Here is a 23,200-nt window from a genome sequence, read left to right on the forward strand (position 1 = left end):
CCCAAGTCACCCAGACCTGAAATTTAAAAAGCCCAGAATATGATACATCGGCAGGGCAGGCATTGTTACTGTACTCATGAACAGCTTAGATTCCCTTCCTTGCTAGCAGATGTAACCACAGCTGTTCGCCAAACACCTGTGTTGACATGTGGACTTGTATATACGAGCTGTTGCGTGGGTGGGACAGAGCAGGAGTTAAGTGAGTGAAGAAATCCCAGCAAGGGAAGACCATTTTCTCTTCACTGAAAGACTCATCATATGGTTAGGAGGTTCAGTCTGCTCCAATCACTGTACAGCGGCAGAACTGCATGGACTGCATTCAGAGGGCTACTTGGCAAAATTAACATATTTTTGTTTTAACTTATACATATATTTGTATTATTAAAAAAATGTATATGCCACTTTATGACGGGGGGGGGAGTTACCAAGGAAGCTTACACAGTTCTTGTATCTGCTCTGTTAGTGAAACAATGAAGCTACTCACAAGATTGCTCGGAAGCGGACTAATGCAGCCCAGCCCGCATTCGTGCAGTTGTCAGAACCACCGGGTGCTCATGGGCGAGCCTGGTGGTTCCCTGGAAGCTAGCCCACCTAAAAAACCCTACCCCCTAAACGAGGTTAATGGACCGAACGCTCCATTAACCTTGTCCTTTAATTTATGTATTTAACATATTCTTATACCACCCAAAATTTACGTCTCTGGGCTTTTGATCATGTGTCAGCTGTGGCTGCCTGCAGCCGCGGCTGACACACTCGGGGTGGGTGGGGGAGAGTGGAGGGGGGACCCTAGGAAGGGACCGCACACTCGGAACTCCCCAACGGAGCTCCCCGGTGGAGCCACGGCTGGACGCAGGAGCGCCTGACTGGAGCAGCCACTCATCTGGGCAGCCAATCCGGCCATGTGCTAAGCCCGGTCTCCCCGCCAAACCCCGTCTGGCGCTGCACACGATCCATGTGAAGCGCCTCATTATGTCTGTGTTTGATTGTACATAGGAACATAGGAAGCTGCCTTCGACTGAGTCAGACCATTGATCCATCTAGCTCAGTAATGTCTTCGCTGACTGGTAGCAGCTCCCCAAGGTTTCAGGCAGGATTCTTTCCCAGTTGTAGAGATGGCAGGGACTGGACCTGGGTCCTTCTGCATGCAAGCAGCTGCTCTACCACCAAGCTATGGCCTCTTCCCAAAGGTGGCATACGTAGGTCTCCCATCCAGGCACTGGCCACACCAAGAGCGGCTTAGCTTCAGCAAGGTGGCTGTATAGTGGGCCCTTAGACATGCTCTGGGACCCAGGTATGGAGGAGAGGAGAACCAACTCAAAATAAAAAAGTTGTTCCCACATTTTACTGTTTCCCTGAAGAAGATTTTTTTGCATCCCAAATGAAAAAGCAAATATGCTTGGTCATAACATTTCTCTGCACCTGTTCACCAGCTTTGCTCTGAGGTGTAGGTGTCCTTCCTTTTTCAGCACTGCTAATGCTAACCAGATTCCTGTTTCTGGAGACCACCAAAATATCTGCAGCAGAATAAAGCTGCCGGTAATAGCAAGCAGTACATTAAAAAGCGTTGATGTGCCCACTATTGGGGTGGCGCTGGGACAAATTTCGTATTCATCCATTGGCTGGGCAGATGCTGCTTCTGTTACAGGAGCACTAAGAAGGACCAATCATTAGATACAAATGCACCATAAGCCACATAAAAGTAAATGTAAAGTGCGCCATCAAGTCGATTTTGACTCCTGGTGCCCACAGAGCCCTGTGGTTGTCTTTGGTAGAATACAGGAGGGGTTTACCATTGCCATCTCCTGCACAGTATGAGATGATGCCTTTCAGCATCTTCCTATATCACTGCTGCCCAATATAGTACCAGCAGATTTGAACAAGCAACCTCCGGCTTGTTAGTCAAGCATTTTCCTGCTGCTCCACTTCAGGTGGTACACATACTGATCACTATATCAGACAGAACCAATTTAGTCTGCAGTGAGGACATGGATGGAGTTTAAATTCAGACTGGAATCATAGGAAGGATGAGTTCACCAGCTATTCATCACAGTAACTTGATAACACCAAATAACAGGTAGTCCAGATTTCTAGATGTGATGGTGTTTGTGCCTTGAATCAAATATGTAACATCTGCCCTACTGATGTGTCAAAGTTCAACTGGATAAATTGTGTTTTTCTGGTGTGAGCTGCTTTTCAATGAATTGGAGCCTACTTTCATGAACTTGACCAGACTGCAGGGGTGGGTGAGAGAGAACATGAGAGACCTTTGAGTGTAATCATCTTGATGCAAAGCCTTTGTGTACTCTGTGTCAAACTATATGGTACTTCTGCTAAATTATACCAAAGAGTGTATTAATAAATCAACTCCTGCAAATCAATGAATTTCTAGTCTGCTAAGCCAAACACAGCTCCAGAAGGCTACTTGGGAAAAGTATATCAGTATTTTCTCAGAGTATTGTGTGTAGGTGTTTGGGGTTTTTTTATATCAAGATTTGAAAAATACTTTCTTATGCATTTTTATGCAGTTGCTTGGAGTTACAATTCAATGAAAAGAATAAGGAATAGATCAATTTAAAATTTTTTAAATTATATCTCACAGCAATATCAGTTAGCCTTGAGTTAAACTGCCCTCTCTATATCCTAAAAACTGTGCTGGTCCAGGTTTTCCTAACATCTGCATACGACAAGGAGCAGAGACTTCTCACTGGTTACACCCTCCCTTTGGAACTCTTGAAGCTTAGTCACTGCCTCAAGTCACACAAGGAGATCATTCACACAATCAAAAATCATGTTCTATCCAGGTTTGGGAGCTCTGTGTGCTCCCAGTTTTCAGTTGTGTGGAAACAAGTTAAGGGGGAAACCTGGGTAAATGTGATTGTTAGAAGCAAGGTAAGAGGAAAAGCTACCCATGTTTTCCTTCTACCTTGTTTCCACACAGTCACTTCTACCCAGGTTTTCCTCTTACCTTGCTTCCAAACAACCGGAAATTGGGAGCACAGACAGCTCCCAAAGCTGGATAGAACACAGTTTTTGATTGTGTGAATGACCTCAGGGACATTCAAGGAGATCATAAAAGAATGTCTTCTTCGCTATGAACCACACCACCCATTGAGTTCATCTGGAGAGGTTCGTCTGCAGTTGCCACCAGCTCCTCTGGTGGCTACTTGGGGACGGGCCTTCTCCATTGCTTTCCCAAGGCTTTGGAACAGACTTCCTGCTGAAATAAGAGCCTTCCAATCTCTTACAACTTTTAAAAGGGCAGTCAAGATGCATTTGTTCACCCAGGCTCTTAATTAGATATTTTTTTAATTGTGTTTTTAATAGTTTTGACGTTTCAAATTTTAATTGTTGAAATGTTTTAATCTTTTTATCTGTTGTTTTTTGTTGTGAACCGCCCAGAGAGTTGGATTTTGGGTGTTATAAAAATGTGTTAAACAAACAAACAAACAAACCACTTTCTGTTTAGTGAAGCTTGTGATTTGACAGGTTGCTGTGCATGTTGGCCCAGGAATGGCATATTGAGCCATTATCTCTGCATTGCTTGTTGTGGTTTTATTGTATTATAATAAAAATACTTTTGCATTTGCACAGAGCTTTTAAGCAATCAGTGTATTTAACATACATTATATTGTCGGAATCTGTACAACAAATCTATAAGGTAGGGCAGTGTTACTCATACATTGCAGATGGTGGTCTGAGGCTGAGAAGGTGGCCTGCCCAAGGTGCAACTTTTCAGTTCGTAATTCAGTCACTTAGCTATTATGCCACACCAGCTTGATATTTTAAGTATTCTCAGCCACTGCAAAGGCTGTACTTGGGCTGGTTGGCAGAGTTCAAATTTTAGAATAGGTATGTCAGTAAATACAAGAAAGCCAACAGCTCTAATATAACAAATCTGACTTCACATACAGTCACAGATCTCAATGGCACCACCTAGTCCAGCTAGCTGCTGTAAGAAGGACCAGTTACTCATTTTTATTTATTTTATTTTATTTTTATTTTTATTGTTAAATGTATATACCGCTTTTCATTAAAACTATCCCAAGGCGGTTTACAGCAAAATTTAAAAACAAGTTTATAAAAATGACACAGTTAAAATATTAAACTAAAAATATAAGACAAATCTGATTCAAAAATTTAAAACACAAACATTGCTCAGTGCTCCAGTCGACCCAAGTCAGATTGCAATGGACAGCAAGCAGAGAGCAGGTGCCTTACAGAAAATACCTGCAGGACAAATAACATAACTCTTGTAAGAGAGCCAAGCCAGAATCTCTCTGTAGTCAGAATGGTGGACAAAGAGTAGAAAGATCTGGGTTCCAATCCTAACTCAATCAATTTTTAAAAATTGATTTTTAAATTTCCTACAAATTTCCAGAAATATGATGAAAAAGGCTCAAAAGGTGAGCCTGGGCTGTCGCTGAGGTCATTCACACAACCTTTGAGAGCACTGGGGAGGGTGAGAGGGGGGAAGGCAGGATAGCATCTACCTTCCCCACAGATGATCTGACGTGGTTGCGGGCCACATGGCTCATGCGCCCATGTGACCAGTGCTTTTGTGAGCTGCACAGCATTCTGGAGACCAGGAAAATGCATCCCAGCCCCCTGACATCCCACAAGGCACTATGCGATGAGTTGGGTGTATTGAGGGATTCAACCATGAGTCAGGCGCTCTAGGCTCTGTCTGCTTGGTGTTCTAGGCACCCGGCTCTGTGCAGCCCGGGAATCCACACAACCCTATACAGAGTCAGGGCATTGGTCCACATAGCTCAGTATTGTCTACACCAGGGATTCTTAAGTTGGGTCCCCAGATGTTATTGGACTTCAACTGCCATAATCCCCAGCCAAAGGCCATTATGGGATTATGGGAGCTGGTCCAATAACATCTGGGGACCCAAATAGTGAATCCTTGGTCTACACAGACTGGCAGTGGCTTCTCCAAGGTTGCAGGCAGGAGTCTCTCTCAGCCCTATCTTGGAGATGAGGCAAGACAGGGAGATCAGGGAGGCAACTTGAAACCTTCTGCATGCAAGCATGCAGGTGCTCTTCCCAGAGCGGCCCCATCCCCTAAGAAGAGTATCTTACAGGGCTCACACATGTCTCAACAACAACAACAAATATTTATATATTGCTTTTCAACAAAGGTTTCTCCCATGTCTCTCATCCCAATGCAAACAAAGGTGGACACAGCTTAGCAAAGGGGACAATTCATGCTTGCTACCACAAGACCAGCTCTCCTCCCTAAACCAAGGTATACATATTCTAATTCTGGACCTGGTAGGCAACACACTGCATTTCCAGTCATCTGGCCATTTGCTCTCAGAAACAGAGTGCTAGGCTAGATGAAACATGGTCTGATCCTGCCAGGCAACTTTTATGATTCATTTGACCTTGCAGCTATTGGACAGATAGTTTCCAGTTCCAAAGCCACTTTGTAACTAGGACAATGAAGCTGAACTGGCAGTACATATACAGGCTTTTTTTAGGCACAGTCGCAGAGCTATAAAAATGACATACTGGAGTCGCTCCAACTCCGAGAGATCCTCCCACCAAAACCGCAGTGGGACGTAAAACAAGGATTCTATAATTGTCCCTTTTCCAAAGAAGATGATATCCAGGAGGATATCAGGATGTGCGTAGAAAACATAGGAACATAGAAAGTTGCCTTAAACAGAGTCAGGCCATTGGTCCCTTTAGCTCAGTATTGTCTACACAGCTCTCCAAGGTTTCAGTCAGGAGTCTGAAGTTCTGTCTGGAGATGCTGCCAGGTAGTGAACCTGGAAACTTCTGCATACGAATCAGAAGCTCTACCACTGAGCTAGGCTCCATTCCCTAAGGAGAATATCTTAACACACTCACATATAGTCACCCAAAAAAATTCAAGCCAAGGCAAACCATGCTTAGCAAAGGGGCCAATTCATGCTCGCTGCCACAAGACCAGCTTTCCTCTCCAAGACCAGCTCTCTTCTCCCTTAACATAAGGACATGCAGGCTCTTGGCACATCAATCATGTAAGTTGTTTCGGAAGGAAAAGTATCATCCAAATCAGCCCGAAGAAAAGCACTCTGAGTATGTGAAAAGTGAATTTCCTTCAAATAACTGCAAGTTCTGTCAATGTGGGAACAAATGGGGATATGCTATTTGCTTGGGGCAACACTTGTTCCTCCTTGCCACTTCTGAAATGCCACTTCTGATACGTTTGTTTGCTTGATTGATTAAGTGCCGTCATGTCACTGTCAACTCTTAGTGACCACATAGATAGATTCTCTCCAGGATGATCTGCCTTCAACTTGGTCTTTAAGGTCTCTGTGGTGCATTCATTGTTGTTGTAATCGAGTGCATCCACATTGCTGCTGGTCGTCCTCTTCTTTTTTCCCCATTAACTTTCCCCATCATTATGGACTTCTCAAGGGAGCTGGGTCTTCGCATAATGTGTGCAGAGTATGATAGTTTGAGCCTGGTTATTTGTGCCTCGAGTGGAGATTCTCGATTGATTTGTTCTATGATCCATTTGTTTGTTTTCCTGGCTGTCCAGGGTATCCTCCAAAGTCTTCTCCAGCACCAAAGTTCAAGAGCATCAATACTTTTTCTACCTTGCTGCTTCAAAGTCCAGCTTTCTCATCCATAGAGAGTCTCAGGAAAAACCATGGTCTGAATGATTCCAATCTTTGTAGGTACAGACATGTCACTGTATCTAAATATCCTTTCCAAGGCCTTCATTGCAACCCTACCAAGTGCTAGTCTGTGGTGTATTTCTTGACTGCTGGATCCTTTACTGTTGATGGTTGATCCTAAAAGGTAGAAGCTGTCCACCACTTCAGTATCCATTATCAATTCTGAGGCTGGTTGCTGTACCCATTGGGATTAGTTTAGTCTTCTTTACATTTAGTTGTAATCCCATTTTTTTCACTATGCTCCTTGACTTTCACTACTAGAGCTTGCAGATCATCCACATTCTCAGGTAGGGAGAATAGCTGAGAATTCGCAGTGGAATAAGTCCAATATAAGAGCTTCATTATCTACTATAGATAGTGCTGAGTTTTGTAATTCCTCAGCTTGGAATGACAGACAGTGAGTCATAACGCATGACTTAAAAAAAGAGGTAAGTACTCAGATCAACTGAATTCTCCCCAAGCTCCTAAAACTACATTTCCCGGGGCTCTTGGTACTGAATTCATAGGTATAGCAGCATTCCAGGTTCCAGAGGGGGAGATAATGGAGAGACACGAAGAACCCCTTTCCCTCCCTCCCTAGAGGGAGCATAGAGAAAGCCGGATAGGCTAGGAACCAGGAGTTTGCGGGGAGAGGACTTATGGGGTGAGGATTTAAAGGAGAGTTTGAACCTCATTTTGTTCCTGATCAGTTCACAATGGGGTCTGTGACATTAGTGGGTTGTATCAACATGCTAGGTATGGTTTCTTTGCGGGGAGGTCCCCCAATTACTGCAAAACCTGGTTCACTGGCTTGGAACTCCGACTTAAGGATTTTCCTTTCCCAGGCACAATATCTCTTAAAGTGTCCTAACTCTTTATATGTAAAACATTTAGGTAATAACTGAGCTATTTTCTGACTTTTTTGGAAAACAGCTCAGTTAGCTCAGCCCAAATATAAATCAAGCACAGGTGAGTTTACCCATTGCTATTTTCTACATATGCTAATTTAAGAAATTAATCCAGGATAGATAATTTCTATTTCAAGAGAATGCAAATTCTTCAAGTATGCTGCTTAGCATGCATTGAGTTATAAGGTATAGGTGAGAAGGAAAACCAAGTTGTTCCTCCCTTGTTCTTTTCTGACTCTGCTTCAATAAAATCATAACCTATACACAAGAGAAGAAAGCACATAAACATACCATCTGCAATACATTCAATTGAATAAACAGTTTGCATACTCATATAAACTTCTCAGGTGATTCTATAAGCCAGTGATGCTTCAGATTCCCGGGCACTGACTTAACTGCTCAGAAACTGAGTTTGTATATTCAAGCCTTGCAATAAAAAATAAACACACTTGGCAACTGAACATTCATTTTCTCCCTTGATCTTACTGGCTCATCTTTCAAAGATCTCAACCAACTATAGACAGGGTATCGTTTGCAAATGTGTCTGCTTTAAAAAAAATAAAAATCTTGAACATTTTTGTGACTTGGGAAGGAAATGCATCAGTTGGTTTTTAAAAGGAGTGCTCCATAATCTGCTATTGATACAAAATTGTAGTCATCACTTTAACTTTATTTTCTGTAATACACTGAAATTAAATAAGAGGGGGATCAACTTTTCTAGAGATCTATTCACCAGAGGCACCATTTTAGAGGGGAGTGGATTTTCAAGAGTTGGTGGCAAAATTCACAGCAAGATTCAGAGGCTTGCTTTTGGATACGTATTCAGGGGCGTAGCAAGGTTGGAGTGGGCCCAGAAACAAGATTTAAAAATTATTTTTAGAAAGTTTTTGTAAATTGTGAACGATGCAAGTCATTTAATGGTACTAGAGAAAGACATGCTGTTCTGGTAGCTCCAGGTCTTCCCACTCACATCAATTTCGGAGGATGAATACAACTGAAGGAAGCCTGGACGGGTGTGTGGTTGGGGGAGTCAGTCATGTGACTTGCCTCTGGGGGGGGGGCAAGGCAGTGGGCCCCCAGACAACTGTCTCCCCTTGCTCTGTTATAGTTATGCCCCTGTACATATTCCTCATTACTTTAAAAAAACCCACAAAGTATTATTTTAACAGCATGTATTGTGACTCCTTTTCATGCCTCATTACAACTAAAGCTATACACTTCTTCCAGACCCTCAGTGTAGGTGGCCATATGAAGATATGAAGCTGCCATATACTGAGTCAGGTCATTGGTGTGAGTCAGGCCATTACCCCTGCTAACTGGGCAAAGAGACACCTTTTAAACATGGCAATTCTCTTTATTTAGCAGGGGGAGAGCAACTGACCCGATCTACCCCCAACACAGTACCCCTCCAGTGGTTGTTGCTGGGGTCTATCATGTTTCTTTTTAGATTGTAAGCCCTTCTTGGGAAGCTTTTGTTGAAAAGCAGTATATACATATTTGTTTCAGTTGTAGCTCCGTACTGTTGACAGTCAGGAAGCAGCTGTCCAAGTTTCTGATAAGTTTTCTTTCCCAGCCCTAACTGGAGATCTGCAAGTAAAGCAGATGCACTACCACAGAGCTACAGTCTCCCCTGAGTTTAGGGAATGCATGTAGAGAGAGGAGCGGATTAAGGGTGGTAGGCTCTACCTCCAACCTATGCACGTTTTTGTTTTTAAGGTCCAAAGAGAGCCTGTATACATGGAAATGTGCATAAGTTGCGTCTTCTCTGTGCAAATCTTCTACCTTTTGCAGAAGGTTCAGTTGCACACACATAGAGGCCCTTATGCACACACCCTTGTATTTGCAGATGCTCTCTCCAGACCTTTAAACCAATGCCCATAGACTGGGGTGGAGTCTGACGCCAAGATCCTGCCCTCCTTCCTTTGCATTTCTTCTGTCTGTTCTGAAGTTCCGAAAGGACTACAAGTTCTCCTAAGAAATATGCCCTGAAATACAAGAAGAGGCACCTACCCTCCAGGGGCATAACTATAATAGGGCAAGGGAAGACAGTTGTCTGGAGGCCCACTGCCTGGGGGGGGGCCCCAGAGGCAAGTCACATGACTGACTCCTCCAGCTGCCCACCCGCCCGGGCTTCCTTCAGTTGTTTTCATCCTCCGAAATTGATATGAGTGTTAAGACCTGGAGCTACCAGAACAGCATGTCTTTCTCTAGTACCATTAAATGACTTGCATCGTCCACAATGTACAAAACCTTAAAAAAAAAAATTAGGATGATGTTTTGTTGTGGCACGTAGGTTTATATATATGTGTGTGTGTGATAAATTTTACTATGCTTTTTGTTACCACTATTCAGCCTCATTTAAGATTTCTTAACTTCATGAGCTGAGCTTCAGTGAGGGGGGGCCATTTTAAAATCTTGACTCTGGGCCCACTACAACCTTGCTATGCCCCTGCTACCCTCGTAGCACGCACTCCTGCTGTTCAGATAATCTCTTTCATTCCAATCCAGGAAGTATATCCACTTGCAGAAGAGATTGTGATTAACTTCCTGGATTTAGAAATGCACACTGTTAGTTATCTATCCCACCACTGCCACCACATGTGGAGGATTGGCACTGCTGTGCTATCACAGCTCTCCCTGGCAATTTACCAGTTTAACTGCTGCTATCAAGTAGACTTTTGTGCTTTACGCTGAGTCTACCACAACAGCCTTTCAACTTCTGTAGCAAAACCAAAATTTAGTAGAGTGGTAAGGCCTATAGGCATGGGGTTGAATAAAAGAAGCTACTTTTTTTTCTTTTGAAGATGAACAAGTAATTATACATTGAAAATAGTTCAATTTTAAATCACAAGTTTAGTACAAAAAAACTTTAACCAAAAGAGCATAAGGAATAAACAAACTATGGTCAATATCACATCAACTAATCTGATTCTTACTGAGCCATAACTTAGAGTTCTTGATGAATACCTTTAGCAACTCTGGCTTTTCCTTAATTCCACCTCAATTTCCGTTATTTTTCAGTTCTGAGTGATTTCAGCTCTGTGCCAGCAATTATTCAGATACAGTCTCTCTCCAGACTCCACTTTCCAAACTGAACTCTTGGACTCTCTTCTTCAACTCTTTCTTCTTGTCAGTTTCCAGGACTCTTCCTTCCTTTCAAGGCTTCCAAATGCAACTCACTTGCCTCACTGAACAACCCTTCTATATATACACAAAAATTTCTCCATCAGTTTTTAAAACAACCCAATCAGTGTAACTCAGCATTCCCTCCATTTTCCAAAACTTCCCTTCCCTTCCAAACCAAACTGTCACACTGATATTCTCAAAGTGAAACTAAGGTACAGCAGGCATGAACTCTTGACCCTGCCAGTTTTCTTTGCAAGACATGTTACACATACATACAATCCTATTTACAAAAAAAGAAAAAAATTAGGAATATCGATGCAATAATACAGGGGCTTATTTACAACAAGAAGAGGTTTGGGAATATTAATACAATTTACAATACAGGGGATTATGTACAGAATCAAGAAGTCTAGGCTTCGTTCCTACACACACACTAATAGTGGAGACTTTGTGTTACAGTTTGGAGTCAGATAATGTGAACCACTGAATACTGTCTTCATTTGTAAATGCATGGTTTGCATGATTCACATCACCAGCCCTCTTCTGATGCAGATAGGAACATGCAACCTATCTGCTCTCATGGACTATTGCTTGTGTGCAATGCTTATCCCTAACTATATTGAGATCAGGGTCCTTTTGTTCAGCTTTGTGGCAGCCTGCAGCTACAGGCCTTTACAAACAATGGTTTTATCATGCAATAAATATTCATTATTCAATTGTCGCAAGGCATCCAAACGTCTTTGTCAGAGCTAGTGTGCCTGCAATTGCATAGCCCCAGAACTCATATAGCTCTGACTGCATTTGCATGTAAAGTGGAACCACGGGTCCAGTGGTTGTGAATCCCTCCACTCTCCTGTGGAGCTAATAGCAGCCAGAGCAAGGGAGGAGCTCTGGTTGTGAAAGAGCCTGACTGTGGTGCCGCATTTGGATGTAACACTGGCACGGCAGAACCGGAGGTCCAGGCACTGAAACTTAAAACAAACTAAAGGTACAATTTGGAGCCCAGGGAGGGAAACCGTGGATCCATTTTCCAGCAAAACTGCAGTTGCCCTCATTCAGATGAACAAAAAATAAAACTGGAGGCCCTTTCACCCCCAGTTTCATGTTACATGTGAATGCTACTTGTGAATGTAGCTACTGTGGGGAAATGCAAATGCAAATGCGCATGCGAATTTGCCATTTCTGTGCTGGGTTATCACCCAGCCACACAAATGGCCAGCGTGCTTGCAAAGCAGCCTGCATGCTCTTAAAGAGTCAAAACAGCCTCGGAATGGGCCAAACTGGGCTTTCTGACACCGGGCGGAGGCCTGCGGGGTGAGGGCAAGATGCCATAGACCCCACCACCATGGCCACAGCAGCACCCCCCAGGCTACCAAGGAGATGAGTATTCCCATTAAAAAGGGAATTTGGAACATTCTTCATGCAAACATGGACGTGCTCTTCCAAGAGCAGCCCCATTTCCTAAGGGGGATATGTTACATGCTCACATGGAGTCTCCCATGCAAATGCAAGCCAGGGATGACCCTGCTTAGCCAAGGGGACGATTCACACTTGCCACAAGACCAGCTCTCCCTCCTTATAGCTGTATTGAAGACCAACTCAACCCAGTGTTACTATGTCCAAATAGCAATAACAGTCCCTTCCACCCCAGTTTTTATATTTCCCATTTCCTCCATCCCTTCATCACATGCCTGTTTCAGAAGGTCCCAAGTTCAATCCCTGGTTTCTCCAGGTAAGACTGGGAGAGACCCCTGCTTGAAACCTTGGAGAGCCACTCCCAGTCAGTGTTGGCAGTACTGAGTTGGATGTACCAAGGGTCGGACTTAGTCCAAGGCAGCTTCCTATGTTCCTCACCCTTCTTCTGACTCTGCAGTCAGATTAAATCAGACAATGAAGATTGATTCCTAGGAGCAACAGCAATTAAAGCTCCAGCTCTTTTAAATAAAAGAAGTATGCAAAAAGCATGCTGTGGAGTTCTGCATCAGCATTTGCAGTAACCAGCAGAAGAACGAACTGGAGATAAGAGGAAAAATGTGGACCAGCAGTATTTATTTCTCTTCTAATTACAGGTGCCAATATCCCTGCCATCTGGCCTGTCTCATGAAAAAGTTTCCCCAGCCAGGAAACATGGAAATAAATAGATAATTAGCAAAATGCATTGTGTTCACGGGCTGCTGATAGTTGCCAACACTACAGCAGTTTGCTCACTCATAGATCGTACTCTAATTTCTGAAATTGCTCCATAAACTTGTAAGAAAAGACCCCTTCTCTTAGCAACTCTGCAGGGATTCAAGGGATTTGTTTTTGAAATATTAAGGGCTTTAGCTGTGTGTGGAGATCACACCAAAATCTCGGCCCAACCTAACATGTTGTTGATGAGAAATGCCACTTCCTCTCAGAAATAAGCGAATCTTTCACTTTTCACCTGATCTAGACTTCAGCTGCCTTGGAAACTGGTCTTAATAAACATTTCCTAGTTCTCATGTGCTCTTGTGATGTTTATTTATTTATTTATTTATTTTTACATTTCTATACCGCCTTTCGTTAAAAGAAAACCCCAAGGCGGTTTACAAAAATTAAAACATACAATAAAAGCAGTAAAAACATCAAGCTAAAAACATATAAACAAGCATAAAAACATGACAACGGATAACAGATAAAAACAGAGAAGCCACAGTAAAAACGATCATGTAAAAGCCTGGGTAAAAAGCCAAGTCTTTAAAAGCTTTCTAAAAGCCGTGATGGAGTCTGAGGAACGAATGGCCACCGGGAGAGCATTCCAGAGTCTGGGGGCAGCAACAGAGAAGGCCCTGTCCCGAGTGCACGACAGCCGGGCCTCCCTCATTGTCGGCACCCTCCCTCATTGTTGGTTTTGGTAAGTACAAGTTTAACATTTTGTTTTGGGCTGTGCTAGAGAGCTGGGAATCATCATCTACAACTACTACTACAATAATGATGACAAATATTTATACACCGCTCTTCAACCAAAGCTCTCAAAGTGGTCCACACAGAAAAACAAACAATACATAAACAAGATGATCCCCTATCCCCAAAGGGCTCATAGTCTAAAAATTTAAAAAGCTGTCAATCAAAATGTTGACATTTTGTCCGGGTGGAACACAGTTTTTGATTCTGTGAATGACCTCAAAGAAAAGACAGCTTTATGTATAAGCTGGGTTAATAAGAAAGGCTCTGAAGTTGACTTTCTTGGTACACATGGTTAAAAACTTATGAATCAACATTTGGTAAATGGAAATCTAAGTATCAGTAAGGATAAATAAGTTGTGAAGCAAGCCAAATAAGTTTTGTTGAAGAACCAGGTACGTGTCTGTGTATTGGTTAGTGGAGTGCTGTCCTTGTGCTGTGACAAAAGAAACTTTGTAACAAGGAAGCACAAACCCTCTACAGTTTTGTTGCGTAAGAAGCACCATAACCATTAGGGGTGTGCACGGAACTGTCTGGCCCAGTTCGGTTTGAGGCCAGACCAGCCTTGAATGGAACCGGGCCAGTTTGGCCCGGCCCCCATCAAACACCTCCCGCCCGCCAAGTCCAGTCCGGTCTGGTGGGGATCTGCGATTTTTTAAAATAAAAAAAATTAAATTAAATTAAAGCTAAATACCTGTAGCCCCTTCAGGGGGCTTGCTGTAGGCCGGAGGCATCCGCGAGGGTTCCCTTTCCCGCTACCGGGCTCCCTCATCACCACCACAGCTGGGTAAATGTAGTATTTTTGTCCCTTTTGAGCCTCTGTAAAGGCGAGTGGTGGGCATTTTGTCCACCACCATGCATGTGCAAATGCCCTCTATGAGGCTGTAGGCCATGCCAGGCCTCACAGAGGGCATTTGTGCATGCACAGTGGCCAAAATGGCCACTGCTCACCTTTGTGGAGGTCCAAAAGGGTCCAAAATACTACATTTACCCAGCCACGGCAGTGATGAGGGAGGCCGGCGAGGGGAGAGGGTACCCTTGCAGACCCCATCCCCCACTATAGGTATAGGGCTATAGGTATTTAGCTTTAATTTTTTTTAAAAAAAAATGCAGACCTGTCCAGCAGTTCATTTCCGGTCGGGACAGAACGGGTGGGGGTTCAGTTCGATCCCGAACCTCTGGACCGGTTATGAACATCCCTAATAACCATGATGGCTGGCACATTCATGAGCAGTAAACTCAAGTGATACAGGTTGCTGCTCATGGAAGTGGCAGACATCACAGTTACGACACTTCCCCCTTCATACTAACAGCTCTGTAACTGTGAGTCCCAGCAAAAGGGGTGGGTGAGTGACAGCTTCTGGGCGGGACTTCCTCCCCACTTTTGCAACTCTACGTGTGAGCACTGCAGGAATGACTAATGTCTGAAGAGGGTTATGATTACCGACAAATGCCGAAAAACATGCAAACTGCCATATTTGCTGAAGTTTCAAAATACTTTATTTGATCTGGATGAATAAACAGCTGGGATGAAACAGAACATTATTTTTATAACTGCTTGAGTTGTAAACACAAAGAAATCTTATGCTGGTTTAACTAAGACTCTATTCAGAAGCAACTCCAATTTTCCCCTTCTCCTTTCCCTCTCTTTTCTTTCTCACTCCACTCCCCACACTCTCTAGGGTTGCACATTTTGTATTTTTTCTGTTTTGATTTGTACAAAATCCGAATCAATCCCATTTTGTATTTTGTCTGAAATTTAGCCTTCCGAATCACCCCAGTTTTGTTTTGTAACTGAATTAATCTGAATCTGATTCTGAATTAATTCAGATTTTAAAAATGGGTCAAAAGAGTTGGTGTGGGTTACAGTGCCCAATGAGTGGAAGCTACCACAAAAATTTCAAAGGAATTGGGCAAACTGCTGGTTTTTGGTGAATTTTTGAAGTTTGCACATCTTTCAGATTTCCCCCATAGGGTATGATGGAGGTTTCAGGAAAAGTATAGTTTCATGGGGGGGGAGGGGTGGCCCAGAGTGGAGTGTGGTTTGTGGTAGTGCCCAGTTGGTACAAGGAAGTTACCACAATTTTTTCAGAGGAATTTGGCAAAGGGCTGATTTTTAAAGAATTAATGAAGTTACACGTCTTTCAGATTTTCCTCGTAGGGTATAATGGAAGTCCCAGCAGTCCCATAACTCCACTTGAGGGGCACTGGGGTGGCCCAGAGCAAGTGGCAGTATAGTGCACATAGGGTGCCACCCACCCACATGGGTTGCCAACCCATGAAGTACAGGGCTTTGTTGTTCTAGAGGTGTTCTGAGAGTAGATTCTCCAGTAGCATATGAGAGTGTATTCATGGTTTTTCATTAAAAAATCTCATTTGCTACCAGAGAATCTAAACTCAACACCTCAGAAACAACAAAGCCCAGTACCCCAATGGGTTAGCAATCCAGTGGGGTGGTTGGCACCCTCAGGGCACTACACCACCACTCACTTTGGGCCATCCCAGTGCCCCCCAGGTGGAGTTATGGGACTGCTGAAACCTCCATTATTCCCTATGGGGGAAAATCTTAAGGACACGTAAACCTCAAAAATTCCTAAGAAATCAGTCCTTTGCCCTATTTGGAATCTGGGTGCACCACCCTTGGGGCACTGCCACCCAACCCACTGTTTTGCCCCTGAAGCCCCACATAAACAAGTTGAAAGAGTGAAGAGAATGATGAAGAACAACAACACTTAATTTTTTGGCACAGTTATTTGAGAATTTTGCAGCGGGAGTGAGCCTGTCCCTGTGGCACTAGCACAGCAGCACAGCCCATTTGTGGATTCAAGCAATCTTTCAATAAAAAACACTTCCTCCCCATGGAACAGTGACCACAGGTCATTTGAGATAGCAAGATAGACCAATGAGCCATCGTGATGTAGTGGTTAGAGTGCTGGACTAGGACCAGGGAGACCTGAGTTCAAATCCCCATTCAGCCATGATACTAGCTGGATGACTCTGGGCTAGTCACTTCTCTCAGCCTAACCTACTTCACAGGGTTGTTGTGAGGAGAAACCTAAGTATGTAGTACACCACTCTGGGCTCCTTGGAAGAAGAGCGGGATATAAAATGTAAAAAAAATAATAAAAAAATAAAAAATAAAACTGCCTTGGTACTATGGAACAGCTTCAAATGTTCATTTAACTGAACTGGAGTGAGCCATAGCCCAAAAAAATCAACCTACTGTTCAGAATTGTTGAGATTTATCATCACTGCATTTAAGAAAGTGCAAAACCATGGATCATGGTTACAAGAAAGAGAGAAGCAAGTAAGATTCCTGGGGATGTCAATAAATTGACAGGGATATTCCCCACCCCCCTCCTTTTGTCTCCTGTAGTCCCATGTAGATGACCTGTCCCTGCAATGGCAAAAGTTGTGAACCACTGGCTTAGACATCATGTCCCACCAAATTACGTTGTGGCCTAAATTACATTAGACTGCTCAACTTGGGCAACAAAACGTAGACACCACTATAACTCATAAAAATCAGAAGAAAAACAAAATAGCTTTTCAAAAGACCCCTAAACAAGTCAAGAGATTCTTTCTAAACCTTTGGAAAGAAAAACCTGTGTAATTTCAGAACTTTCCTAACCAGCTTCTCAAAAAGCTTCTCTACACAATTTATACCATGGCTTTTAGCAAGAGCTTTGGAATTGCATTGAGCTCCCAAAGATATTTGGGCATTTCTGTCTCAAAATGCTGTCTTCCAAATCCCTTTGCAAGGTCAGTTTGCATTTCAATCACACTGAATATAACACATACTTAATTAAACGATTCAAGTTCAAAAGCTTTTTGCATATCTTATCTTCTGCTAATCACTCAGTGCCTCAGCTGGAGTGGAGAGAGTCAGAGAAGTCAATTTCAATTGTAATGCTTTTCCAAAGAACAAAGCATTCTGTCCGAAACAGAGTCATTTCAATTTGGAAACAAAAATTTCTGTTTTTTAATTCTTGATTTTGTTTTGGTTACAAAACCTCCGAAATTGCCGTTTTCGGGCACAAAACATTTTGTACCCGAATCGAAATGCACAAGCCTAACACTCTCTACAAGGTCTCCACTAGGACATACATCCAATCAACAAAACACAAAAGATTACTAGATAGAATACAACAGTTATGTAATTCTTTTTCTAGATGACTTTGCTCTGTGTGCTATCTCCTTCTCTGTTGAACAGAAACTGTGCTGGATCCCAACAGGCCCAGAACAGGAGTTCTTTGGGTTTTTAACAATGGATTCATGAATTCAAATGCATGAATTCAAATGTGCATGCAATTTGGTATGGCTTAATTTCTAAAGAAGAGGTGCTGGGACTCAAAAATGGACTGGTTCAGATGTCAGGCAGGGCGATTGTTAGTCTGGTTCTTGCAATGTTCCTGAGTCTCAAGGGCATGTACTCCTCACTCCCACCACAGGTGAGACTCCAAATAATTCTACTTGCAATTTAGGATAGAAAGAAACCAAGATCAGTTGTGACAGCTGAGCTAACCAACCTTGGTTTATTCTAACCAATTTGTTTGAAATAAACCTAGATATAAATCCAAGGTTTCAAGTGGGTTACATATCAAGATTCAACTCCCATCATCAAGCAAGTTTGTTAGAATAAACCAAGATCGATTGGTTCATATGTCATAACTGATCTTGATTTCTTTTAAACCTAAATTGGAAGTAAATTGGAGGGCAGGTAGTCTGCATTCCTGAGGCTCAGGGATGGTGTTGTTTGGAACCAGGCTTTAGCCATGGACCTGTGTGACATCTGAACAGTACATTGTCTGAAGGTCCCATCCACGCTTTCTTGCATGAACACTGCACCAGGCAGTATTCTTTGTAACAGGGATCCCCAGGCATTGTTGACCACAACTCCCATCATCCCCAGACAAAGGCCATTGCAACTGGGGATGATGGGAGTTGATGTCAGCAAAGCCTGGGAATCCCTCTTACAAGAAACACTGCACTGCACATATTTAAAGCCGCTCTTTTCTTCAGGTGCTGTACAAGTCCTAGAGGCTATTCACATAGTCCACCGAAATTGGGCTAGGGGAGCTTAGCCCGATTTTGGCAGACTATGAGAAACACTGGGCTTGCAGGTGAGCCCGGTGTCCTCCAGGCGGTTAACTCGCCAAACTACCCCTCCCCTTAAACCGGGTTTGTGGAGCAAGCACTCCGCAAACCTGCTTTTATTTATCGTGACTTGCCGCGGCGCGGCTCCACACCGCAGCAACTCATGAGGAGACCCCTGACTGGGAGGCTGAAAAGCAGCCTCCTGGCTCGGGGGTCTCTCCAGCATGCCCTGCATGCTCCAATGCAGGGCATGCTGGAGCTGCGCAGCGCCTGAGCTCCCCAGCCCCCACCGGCTCCGTAATGGAGCTGGCAGTTGTGTGGGCGGCCGCTGCAGCTGCCCGGAGCAGACTGACTGCTCGTCTGCGGGGAGAGCGGGCTTAGCCCGCTCTCCTCGCAAACTTCCTCATGGCTCTTCTCGCCGATTGTGAGAAGAGACTCTTAGTGTGAGATTGAGAGAATGACTTAACAATAAATTGGGGCCCCACCAATTGAAGCTGAGCTTCTGTTAATTGGTGATGCTGGGACTGAACTGGAGTCTTAGGCATGCAAAGGACACTGCCTACCTCACTGTAACCATAATTTAGGCATAACTGAACCATCACTGCCGTAAGAGATTTGTGATTGGTATAGGAGTGTGTTTCAGCCACAGTAGTACAAACCACTACTTGCATTTGCATGGTAGAAATTCCATAATGAAACAGTTATAAGTGGCAACTGTGTGTTAGTTCACACACACATCACTTGTTGACTATAGTGTCAAGCATTGGCTCATATGCATAAAAGAGGAACTGCAGATTAATTGCCCCATATGGATGAAAACAGTTCACACTGCCACTGAAGTTCATCAAGTGTTGAACCTGATGGGAGCAAGTGCTGAGAATGAATGTGACCTAACCAGTGTGTAGCTAGATCCTGTGGTGTGTGTTAGAAGCCCCTGCACAGGTGCAGGTGTTGTTGCAGGGACGTATCCTGCAGTCTAGACCACCTGCTTGCTTGCTGCATCACAGCCGTAGTAGCATGAAGCCCCCCTTGCAGAAACAGCGACTGACAGCCAGACTGAGTAATCCCATAAAAATTAATTGGAGCTGGTCTTGTGGTAGCAGTAGAGGCTGGTGGGCATTGGAGCAGGGTGGGGGAAGGGGAGAACCTGGTCACAGAGGCAGAAGCCTACCAGGTGTGGGGAGGGGGGAAGAAGGCAGAAAGCAAAAAAAGCAGGAAGAAAGGCAGAAAGAGGGACAGAAGGGAGAAAGCATGGATTGCATCCCACCTCCCACCAAACAAACAAGCTAGTAAAAGAACAGACTTACCAGCAGCCAAGGAATCCTCCAGAGTAGGGATCTTCCTCCAGTCCCTCCTTCCCTGCCTTCAAATTCCTCTTTTGGTCTTACTGGCTGGAACAGCTGCTACTCAAGATGCTCCAGCCAATCTGATTCCTAGGGGGCTCCTTCTGTCAGTGCCCTCAGGAAGAAGGGGAAAATGTATTTAAAATATATTCCCTGAAGCAACTAGGAAGTGCATTTTTAACCCATTATTTTAGTTCTTCCTGGGGGCAGTACCAGGAGGCGCCCCGTAGGAATCTGATTGGCTGGAGCAGCTTGAGTAGCAGATGTTCCAGCCAGTAAGACCAAAATAAGAAGTTACAAGTAGGGGAGGAGCAGCTCCAAGAAGCTCCTTGCTCTGAAGGTTGCTGCTGATAAGTCTGTTCCTTTATTAGTGTGTTTGTTTGTTTGGAGGGGGCACTGCCCATTTTGCCTTTAATGACCAGCCACCACTGGGTGGTAGCAAGCATAAATTGTCCCCTTTGTTAAGCAAGGTCGTTGAACCTACCAACTGCTGGTTCGTGCACATTCCTAGCAGATAATACTGAGCTAGATGGATCAATGGTCTGACCAGTTGCAGGGGAGTAACAGCGGGAGAGAGAGCATGCCCTCAACTCCTGCCTGTGGCTTCCAGCGGCATCTGGTGGGCCACTTTGCAAAACAGGATGCTGGACTAGATGGGCCTTCTTGGGCCTGATCCAGCAGGTCTGTTCTTATGTTCTTGTGTTCATCCTGGCTTGCATTTGAATGGGAGACAACATGTCAGCACTGTAAGATATTCCCCTTAGGGGATGAGGCTGCTCTGGGAAGAACACTTGCGTGCTTGTATGCAGAAGGTTCCAAGTTCCCTCCCTGGCATCTCCAAGATAGGGCTGAGAGAGACTCCTGCCTGCAACCTTGGAGAAATTGCTGCCAGTCTTGTAGATAATAAGAATGTGCACAAACCAATTCAGAGGCCCTTTTCTGGAACTCAAGACCAGTTTGATGGTCTGGTGGTTCAGCTGGTTCAGCAATTGGGGGGGTACCTTTAAGCAGGGGGGGGGCTCTTTCCCCCCCCCCCCATGTTTCCCCTGCTGGTGCTATGCTGGAAATCAGGGGCGGTATCATACTCTCTTGTCGCCCCAGTGAGCATCAGACCAGAAATGGCTGGTGCGCTGCCGCCCCATGCCAGTGATTTTCGGCACAGCACCGGTGGGGGAAATGCGGCGGGGTTGAGGATGGTAAGAGCACCCTCCCTCCTGCCTAAAGGTAACCCCCTGCCACCGCTGAACCAACCATCTGCCAGTTCGTGCACATCCCTAGTAGATAATACTGAGCTAGATGGATCAATGGTCTGACTCAGTATAAGGCAACTTCCTGTGTTCCTAACATATCCCATTAATTTCAATGGGACTACCCATGAAGAATTCAATCTACCTGTCAGCAAGTGTTCTTTTCTGTAGCTGCACACACAACACCTAAAGCTGGTCTGACATTCTTCTACTGTTAATTTTTTCGACTTTACAGTTCCTTGTGAAAAGTTGTGGAACAGTGTTCCCTCTAACTGAGATTCCCAGATGTTGTTGACTACAACTCCCTGCATCCCCAGCTGCAATAGCCTTTCTTGGGGATTATGGGAGTTGTAGTCAACAACATCTGGGAATCCCTGTTAGAGGGAACACACTGCTGTGGACTCATATTTTCCTTGGTTTATATGATGGGTCCTGACACTCTTGCTGGATACACCAGGAGCCCCTGGTGGCACAGTGGTAAAACTGCTGCCCTGTAACCAGAAGGTTACAAGTTTGATCCTGACCAGGCTCAAGGTTGACTCAGCCTTCCATCCTTCTGAGGTCGGTAAAATGAGTACCCAGAATGTTGGGGGCAATATGCTAAATCATTGTAAACCGCTTAGAGAGCTTTGGCTATAGAGCAGTATATAAATGTATGTGCTGCTATTGCTATCCATCTCCAAATCTCTTTATTATCATAATGACTTTCACCTGCATATCTGGGACTAGCAGTTAGTCCTACATTTTGGTGGCATTCCAGCAGGGCACCTTGGTTTTATATTTTCACAGATTCCCTCATGACTACCAGTAGGGATATGCCTATTACATAATCTTGAGGAACTAGAAGTATTCATGAAGTGCCACCTAGTACAAATACAAACATCCTCAGGGCACTATGCAAATGTGTGAAGGCTGATGCAATATTCATGCAGCCACTTACTATGACTAATATTTTTCCTTAACACAGTCAGAGTGTCATTGTGCCATGGGCTTTATTCATGCAATCACAGAAATGCAAGGAAACATCAATATCAATATCACAAGAGAACAGGAAGAAGAAAATGCAGATGGTCAAGAGCTGTAAGCAAAGAACAATGAATACATACACACACCTACCAGAGGTGTACTTAGGTAATTTTGGAGCCTGGACCCAAGGTCTTTGGACCCCCCACCTCCGTCATGGTTGCAAGCTAAGCATCATCTCCTACACATACACACACACACCATGACAAACACAGTATTTTTAACACTTGGGTTCTTTAGGGCACAAACAGCAACCTAACGCACAAGAATGTAAGAATATAAAACAAGTATATTTATGCAAATATGCAGTAGCAGAAACAGAAATATGCAGTAGCATATAACAGAATATGCAGTAGCAGAAACAGATCAACACACAACTTAACATATTCCCATCCCACAGAATTCTTTCCCCACTCCAGCCTCTGTCTCTAAAGCACCCGGCACAGGCCATAATCATACTCAGCTGCTCGGAGCAGTGCAGGCCAGTGGTAACCACACCACCCAGGTTCACATGATCTACCCAGGTTCACCACCCAGGTTCACGTGATCCACTTGTGGAACTCTCTGCCACAGGATGTGGTGACAGCCAACAACCTGGATGGCTTTAAGAGGGGTTTGGATGACTTCATGGAGGAGAGGTCTATCAATGGCTACTAGTCAGAGGGCTGTGGGCCACCTCCAGCCTCAAGAGTGTGCCTCTGAGTACCAGTTGCAGGGGAGTAACGGAAGGAGAGAGGGCACGCCCTCAACTCCTGTCTGTGGCTTCCAGCGGCATCTGGTGGGCCACTGTGTGAAACAGGATGCTGCACTAGATGGGCCGTGGGCCTGATCCAGCAGGGCTGTTCTTATGTTCTTATGACAGACTAAAGAGGATTGGT

This window comes from Hemicordylus capensis, chromosome 4 (genome assembly GCF_027244095.1).
Source record: "Hemicordylus capensis ecotype Gifberg chromosome 4, rHemCap1.1.pri, whole genome shotgun sequence".
Classification (NCBI taxonomy): Eukaryota; Metazoa; Chordata; class Lepidosauria; order Squamata; family Cordylidae; genus Hemicordylus; species Hemicordylus capensis.